The sequence below is a fragment of the Hemitrygon akajei genome, chromosome 6 (genome assembly GCF_048418815.1).
Source record: "Hemitrygon akajei chromosome 6, sHemAka1.3, whole genome shotgun sequence".
Lineage (NCBI taxonomy): Eukaryota > Metazoa > Chordata > Chondrichthyes > Myliobatiformes > Dasyatidae > Hemitrygon > Hemitrygon akajei.
This window is the reverse complement of record NC_133129.1, coordinates 186,427,999-186,436,336: the sequence shown is the minus strand read 5'-3', so window position 1 is coordinate 186,436,336 and position 8,338 is coordinate 186,427,999.

Genomic DNA, 8,338 nt, shown 5'->3' with positions numbered 1-8,338 from the left:
TTTATGGCTTCATGCAACTTTTTCCAATCCTGTACAGAGGCCTCTCCAGACCACACATTGCCACCAGTTAGAGTGGTACATGTACATGGTACATCTGCAGAAATTAGCAAGTCCTTGGTGACTTACCAAATCAAGTCAAGTCAAGTCAAATCACTTTTATTGTCATTTCGACCATAACTGCTGGTACAGTGCATAGAAAAATTGAAACAACGTTTTTCAGGACCATGGTGTTACATGACACAGTACAAAAAACTAGACTGAACTATATAATTAAAAAACAGCACAGAGAAAGCTACACTGGACTACAGACCTACACAGGACTGCATAAAGTGCACAAAAACAGTGCAGGCATTACAATAAATAATAAACAGGACAAAAGGGCAAGGTGTCAGTCCAGGCTTCGGGTATTGAGGAGTCTGATAGCTTGGGGGAAGGAACTGTTACATGGTCTGGTCGTGAGAGCCCGAATGCTTTGGAGCCTTTTCCCAGACGGCAGGAGGGAGAAGAGATTGTATGAGGGGTGCATGGGGTCCTTCATAATGCTGTTTCCTTTGCGGATGCAGCGTGTAGCGTAAGTGTCCGTGATGGCTGGAAGAGAGACCCCGATGATCTTCTCAGCTGACCTCACTATCCGCTGCAGGGTCTTGCGATCTGAGATGGTGCAATTTCCAAACCAGGCAGTGATGCAGCTGCTCAGGATGCTCTCAGTACAACCTCTGTAGAATGTGATGAGGATGGGGGGATGGGAGATGGACTTCCCTCAGCCTTCGCAGAAAGTAGAGATGCTGCTGGGCTTTCTTTGCTATGGAGCTGGTGTATCAAACTTTTAGTGAAATACAGACATTGGCATGCCTCTTTCATCGTTACATCAACATCTTGGGCCTAGGATAGATCATCAGAGATGTTGACACCCAGGAACTTCAATCTATATCTGAAAAGGAAGATGGAGGGGCCACTAGACAATCCATCCTGGGCTCTGGCCTCCCCAGCATCGAGGCCAGCATCTTCAAAAGGTGATGCCTGAAAAAGGGCAGCATCCATCATTAAGGACCCCCATCACCCAAGACATGTCCCTTCTCATTGCTAACATCAGGAAGGTGGTACAGGAGTCTAAAGACGCACGCTCAACACTTCCAAGGACAGCTTGTTTCCCATCACCATCAGATTTCTGAGTCCATGAACATTACCTCACTAACTTATCTTCTCTTTTTGCACTAAATCAGTGGGTTATTTTGTAATGTCTCCACTTTCACTGTGAATGGAGCCAGCTCTTTTTCCTTTTATTATGGAGAGAGAGCACCTGAGCCTGGGGCATGTCAAATTGTCGAGAGAACCATTAGTTTTTGTTGTACTGCAGATCGTGGTCTTTACTGGGTGGGGGATGCTGAGGCTGTCTTTGCTGAAGTAAGTGTGGGAGGGGAAGGGCCATTGCTTTGCTTCTGTTTGCACGTGTGGTGGGGGGCTTTGGGGTTCTAATGTGTTTATTGTCACTCATTCTTTGGGGCACTCTTCTGTTTTCATGGATGTCTGGGGAGAAAATCAATTTCAGGATGTATATTGTATGCATTTCTCTGATATTAAATGAAACTATTGAACTTAGTTAATTTATAAGTAACTCTTCTTATTGTAATGTGTGTGTATATATATATTTATTATACATATATATTCTGGTGATATTAAACATGATTCTGATAGTTTGGATAGGCAGTCAGTGAGAGGGCAGTGGGAGTCAGTAATGGAGGAAGGGCTGGAACTCTGCTCATATTCAGCAGCACTGGGAGGATGTGAGCCATCACTCTCCCTGATATGTTCAATTGCTCCTTTGTATAAAATCAAAGAAATCGTGAACAATAGAGTGACAAAGGAACTGCAGCTCATTGCCTGAGTAGTACTGAGTAACCCTAACCCCCCACCACCCCCACCCTGTTCTGACACCTGATGCGATTATCTCCTGCTGACTAAACGAGGGTATGTGCAGAGAGGCCGCCACAATGAGTCAGGAGCAGGCAATGTGTGTGACTCGGGGAGGTGTCCGATGGCATTGGGGCACTATAGGGTCACAGGCTGGTCTGCAGATTCAAGGTTCAATTTTGTTTAATGCCATTTCCAGTACACAAGTGTAAAGGAGAATGAAATAGTTGTTACTCCGGATCCAACAGAGCACAAAAACGCACGAGATAAAGAACACAATAATAATAATAATAATAGACATTAAAAATATACACAACACTAGGATAAAACTTATAAGAATATACTTCCATCAACAAAAGCAGGACTCGGCACTCCTCGTGAACATATGCAATTCCGGTAAGATTACACACCACTACACTTAAATGAAAGCACAACCCAGAAAAATGAAGAACTTATTACTACTGAAGAAAAAGTTAACCAATGGAAGAACATGACCCTCCATGGAAAACATACCCACGACCTGAACAGACTAAATATTGACAAGGAAACGTCAAATGCCTGGCTCAGAGTTGGAGACCTCTTCGCAGAAACACTGTGACAATAGAGGGCTAGTTGATTAACATGAGAAATTACCAAAAATATATGATATGAGACCAACAAATTCAAAACAATAAATGCAGAAAATGCCAGGAGAAACCAGAAGCAATCCAACACATTACAGGATCCTGCAGCAGTTTAACTCAGTCTGATTACTGACAATCAAGTGGCAAACACCATTCACCTGCTTTAAAATCAAACTCTTAAAAGACACCTTACCCTACTATAAATACAAGCCTGTTCCAGTTTTAGAGTCTGAGACTTACGAATTATATTACAACCAATCCATAATAACTGTCCAGATATAATATTACAGGACGAACAAGCAAGAACAACTTACTTAATAGCCATTTCAAACACATAACATTCCAAAATCAATAAGTGAAAACACCAGAAATATGCTGAATTAAAAGAGGAAATTGAAAGACTATGGAACATGAACAGGGTATACCTTGTCCCGATAGTAATATCCCAAAGTCACTACACAATAGCATTCAACAATTGAATTGAAATGAATTGAATTGACTTTATTACTTGCATCCTTCATATACACGAGGAGTAAAAATCTTTACATTACATCTCTGTCTAAATGTGTAATGTGCAACTATAGTAATTTGTAATAAATAGTATGTACAACAGGATAGTCAATCTAACATAGAAAAACAGTTGCGTCAGCATGAATTAATCAGTCTGATGGCCTGGTGGAAGAAGCTGTCCTGGCTTGTATGCTGTGGTACTGTTTCCTAGATGGTAGCAGCTGAAACAGTTTGTGGTATGGATGACCCAGGTCTCCAATGATCCTTCAAGCCCTTTTTACACACCTGTCTTTGTAAATGTCCTGAATCATGGAAAGTTCACATCTACAGATGCGCTGGACTGTCTGCACCACTCTCTGCAGAGTCCTGTGATTGAGGGAAATACAGTTCCCATGCCAGGCAATGATGCAGCCAGTCAGGATGCTCTCAATTGTGTCACTATAGAAAGTTCTTAGGATTTGGGGGCCCACACCAAACTTCTTCAACCGTCTGAGGTGAAAGAGACGCTGTTGTGCCTTTTTCACCACACAGCTGGTGTGTACAGACCATGTGAGGTCCTCAGTGATATGGATGCCAATGAATTTAAAGCTGTTCACCCTCTCAACCCCAGATCCATTGATGTCAATAGGGTTAGCCCATCTCCATTCCTCATATAGTCCACAACTATGTCAGTGTGATTAGTTCTTCTCTGTAGGCTGCCTCATTATTATTTGAGATTAGGCACAGGAGTTTCCTCATAAAGTGACTCTGACAGGAAATGATAAAGTACTGGTGGTTGGGGGTGTGGAGGCTGGGTTAGTGGGTGGAGGTGTTGATCAACTTTAGTGCTTGTGGAAAGGAACTGTTTTTGAGTCTGGTGGTCCTGGTGTGGATGCTACGTAGCCTCACTGATGGGAGTGGGACAAACAGTCCACGAGCAGGATTCATGACACACTTCAGAATCAGAACCAGAATCAGGGTTATTATTACCGGTATATGCTGTGAAATTTGTTGTTTTGCAGAGGCAATAGAATACAATATTATTGTACAAAAATTACTGCAGCATAAATTACAATAAGAAACATACACTTGGGGGTCACATTGTGTGAGGCGTACTGAGGGAGGGTCACTGTGGGGGTGTACTGATGGAAGTTCACTGTGGGGGCAGGACTGAGGGAGGATCTGTGGGGTCATACTAAGGGAGGGGTATACTGAGGGAGGGTCACTATGAGGGGGTGCTGAATGAGGGTCACACTGTGGGAGGGGTGGTACTGGGGGAGGGTCACACTGTGGGAGGGGTGGTACTGAGGGAGGGTCACACTGTGGGAGGGGTGGTATTGAATGAGGGTCACACTGTGGGAGGGGTGGTACTGAGAGAGGGTCACACTGTGGGAGGGGTGGTACTGGGGAGGGTCACACTGTGGGAGGGGTGGTACTGAGAGAGGGTCACACTGTGGGAGGGGTGGTATTGAATGAGGGTCACACTGTGGGAGGGGTGGTACTGAGAGAGGGTCACACTGTGGGAGGGGTGGTACTGGGGAGGGTCACATTGTGGGAGGGGTGGTACTGGGGGAGGGTCACACTGTGGGAGGGGTGGTACTGAGAGAGGGTCACACTGTGGGAGGGGTGGTATTGAATGAGGGTCACACTGTGGGAGGGGTGGTACTGAGAGAGGGTCACACTGTGGGAGGGGTGGTACTGGGGAGGGTCACACTGTGGGAGGGGTGGTACTGAGAGAGGGTCACACTGTGGGAGGGGTGGTACTGAGGGAGGGTCACACTGTGGTGGGGGGCAGGACGGAGGGAGTGCCTCTCTCTGTGATGAGGGTCCCAGTGTATACGCAGACAAAGTAGCTGCAGAGGTCACTGACCCTGGGATTATCGGTCATGAACAATCAATCTGTCATTCTGTAGATCCCAGAGGTGGTGTTCTCTATCAGAGGGAGGAACCCTGTTTGGGATCATCCCAGCAGCCCGGCCCTCTCTGTGTGAAATCCCTGTGCCGCCTGCGGAGGGAAGCAGCACTCACGGTCTCTCTGCCTCGTTCCTCGAGCTCGGTATGCTGTTGTTGCTGGGAGCAGGACACAGTGTCACGTCCCATAGTGAACCCCTTTCCCACGTGGCCTCTTGGTTCCAGATAACAGCATCCTCTGTACAACAGACTGCACCCACTGTGCCTCCAGCACAGCCTAGATATTACCAGGATAATTCCTGCATGTCCTGCATTGCACCAACTTGATCTGGGGTAGGTGTGGAAATGAAAGGGTTACGTATGAAGAGCGTTCGATGGCTCTGGGCCTGTACTCACTGGAGATTAGAAGGATGAGGGGGGCATCTCATTGAAACCTATTGAATATTGAAAGACCTAGATAGATTCAAAGATTCAAAGCACACCATCATCAAAGAATGTATAAATTATAAACCTCGAAACTTGTCTGCTTATTGACAACCAGAAAGCAAGAGACTCGAATAACCTAATAATAAATAAGAGTGGCTGTGGATAAGATGTTCCCTATCATGGGGGAGTCTAGGACCAGAGGGCACAGCCTCAGATAGAGGGACATCCTGTGTCTTATGGTCTCATAGGTGAGGGTGGCTAGGGAGTGACTGGACCTGGGGAGCTGTGACTGAGATTGCCCGCTCCCCAGGATGATATCTTCTCCTGGACCAAGGTACCAGAATCAGGAGAGAGTGGGGTGATGCATCACAATAGCATAGTGGTTAGTGTAAAACTTATCAGCACCTGCGAACCATGTTCAATTCCCTCCACTGCCTGTAAGGAGTTTGTACATTCTCCCCCTGACTGCGTGTGTTTCCTATGGGTGCTCTGGTTTTCTCTTACAGTCCATAGACATACGGGTTAGGGATACTGAGTTGTGGATGTACTAGGTTGGCATTGGAAGTGTGGTGACATTGGCAGACTGCACCCAGCAGTCCTTGGACTGAGTTTGCTGTTGATGCAAAACGTGCATTTTACCGTATCTTTAAACGTGCATGTTACAAATAAAGCAAATCTTCAGTCTTGATCTTTACACTGAACTCCCCTTACCTACTTCCAGTCCAATCCTCCCTCTTCCAAGCCAGAACTCCTCCCTCTCCCCCTCCCCTCTCCCCACCATTTAGGACATGTTCTCTTCTCACTGCTGCCATCAAGAAGGAGGTACACGAGCCTCAGGACTCACAACCCAGCAGGTTCAGGAGCAGCTACTACCCCTCAACCATCAGGCTCTTGAACCAGAGGGGATAACTTCACTCAACTTCCCTTGCCTCATCACTGGACTGTTCTCACAACCTGTGGACTCACTTTCAAGGACTCTTGTTCTTGATATTTATTGCTTATTTATTTAGTATTGCTATTTGGGGTTTTTTCTTTTTGTATTTGCACAGTTTGTTGTCTTTTGCATGTTGGTTGTTTGTCCAACTTGTGTGCAATGTTTCATTGATTCTATTGTGTTTCTTTGTATTTACTGTGATTGCACATCACAAATTTCATGACATACGCTGGTGATAATGAACCTGATTCTGATTCTGAAAATGAACCTCAGGCTTGTATATAGTGACATATATGTACGTAGATAATAAATGTATTTTAAACTTTGAACTTCACTGATCTCCCTCCTGGCACGTATCCTTGCCAGCTACACCTGCCCCTCACCTCCTCCCTGACTACCATTCAGGGCCACAAACAGTCCTTCCAGGTGAGGTGATTCTTCACCTGAGAGTCTTCTGAGGTTGTCTACTGTGTCCGGACTCTCAGTGTAGCCTCTTGTATATCGGTGAGACCAGATGTAGATTGGGAGATCCCATCACCGGGCATCTACGCTCTGTCCACCAGAGAAAGCAGGATCTCCCAGTGGCCACCCATTTTAATTCCACTTCCCATTCCCATTCCAATATGTCCATCCATGGCCTCCTCCACTGTTGTGATGAGGCCACACTCATGTTGGAGGAACAACACCTTATACTCTATCTGGTTAGCCTTCAACCTGGTGTCAGGAACATCTGGTAATGCCCCTTACCCTCTCCCCTTCACTATTCTGCATCCCCTTTTCCCTCTCCCACCTTATCTCCTTGCCTGCCCATCGTCTCCCTCTGGTGCTCCTCCCCCCTTTTCATTCTTCCATGGCCTTCTGTCCTCTCCTATCAAACTCTCCCTCTCCAGCCCTGTATTTCGTTCACCAATCAACTTCCCAGCTACTTACTTCACCCCTCTCTCTCCTGGTTTCACCTATCTCTCCCCTCCCCCCACCTTTTAAATCTTCTCCTCAGCTTTTTTCCCCAATCGTGCTGAAGGATTTCATCCTGAAACGTCAACTGTACTCTTTTCCATAGATGCTGCCTGGCCTGCTGAGTTCCTCCAGGTGTGTGTGTGTGTGTGTGTGTGTGTGTGTGTGTGTGTGTGTGTGTGTGTGTGTGTGTGTGTGTGTGTGTGTGTGTGTGTGTGTGTGTGTGTGTGTGAGTGAGTGTGTGTGTGTGTGTGTGAGAGAGTGTGTATGTGTGTGTGTGTGAGTGAGTGTGTGTGTTGCGCTATATAAATGCCAGTAGTTGCTGTTTTTAGCAGAGACCATCAAAAAGAGTTTAACGAAGGCCCCATTTCAAAGTCATCACCACTCCTGTCCCTTGAACAGTTTCACTGCTACACACCTAATGTGTTTTCTGCAAGATCTTAGACAGAAGAGCTTCTGTAGATGGAAATCCAGAGCCATGCACACAAAATGCCGAAGGAAGTCTGCAGGTCTGGCAGCTTCAGGGACGGAACATTTCAGGCTGGTCCCTTCATCAGGACAGGAAAGGAAGGGGGAAGATACCAGAGTAAGAAGGTGGGGGGGGGGGGGGTATAGGGGAAGGAGAACAAGTTAGAAGGTGATAGATGAAGCCAGATGATGGGGAAGTGGGGGGGGGGGATGAAATAGGAAGGTGATAGGTGGAAAAGATAAAGGGGTAGAGAAGAAGGAATCTGATAGGAGAGGAGAATGGACCATGGGGGAAGGAAAGGAGGAGGGTCACTGGGGAAGGTGTTAGGTAAGCTCTTCATACTCACTGACCCCTCTATTTCCATGGCTACACTGACCATCCGAGATTAAGGACCCTCACCATTCAAGACATGCCCTCTTCTCATTGTCAACATCAAGGCGAAGGTACAGGAGCCTGAAGACACACACTCGACATTTTAGGAATAACTTCTTCCCATCCACCATCAAATTTTTGAAATAACCATGAGCACTACCTATTTTGTTTTCTTCTTGCACTATTTATCTTTTTATCTATTCATCTGTCTATCCCTCAATCTCTCTATCTATCTATCCATCTGCCTTT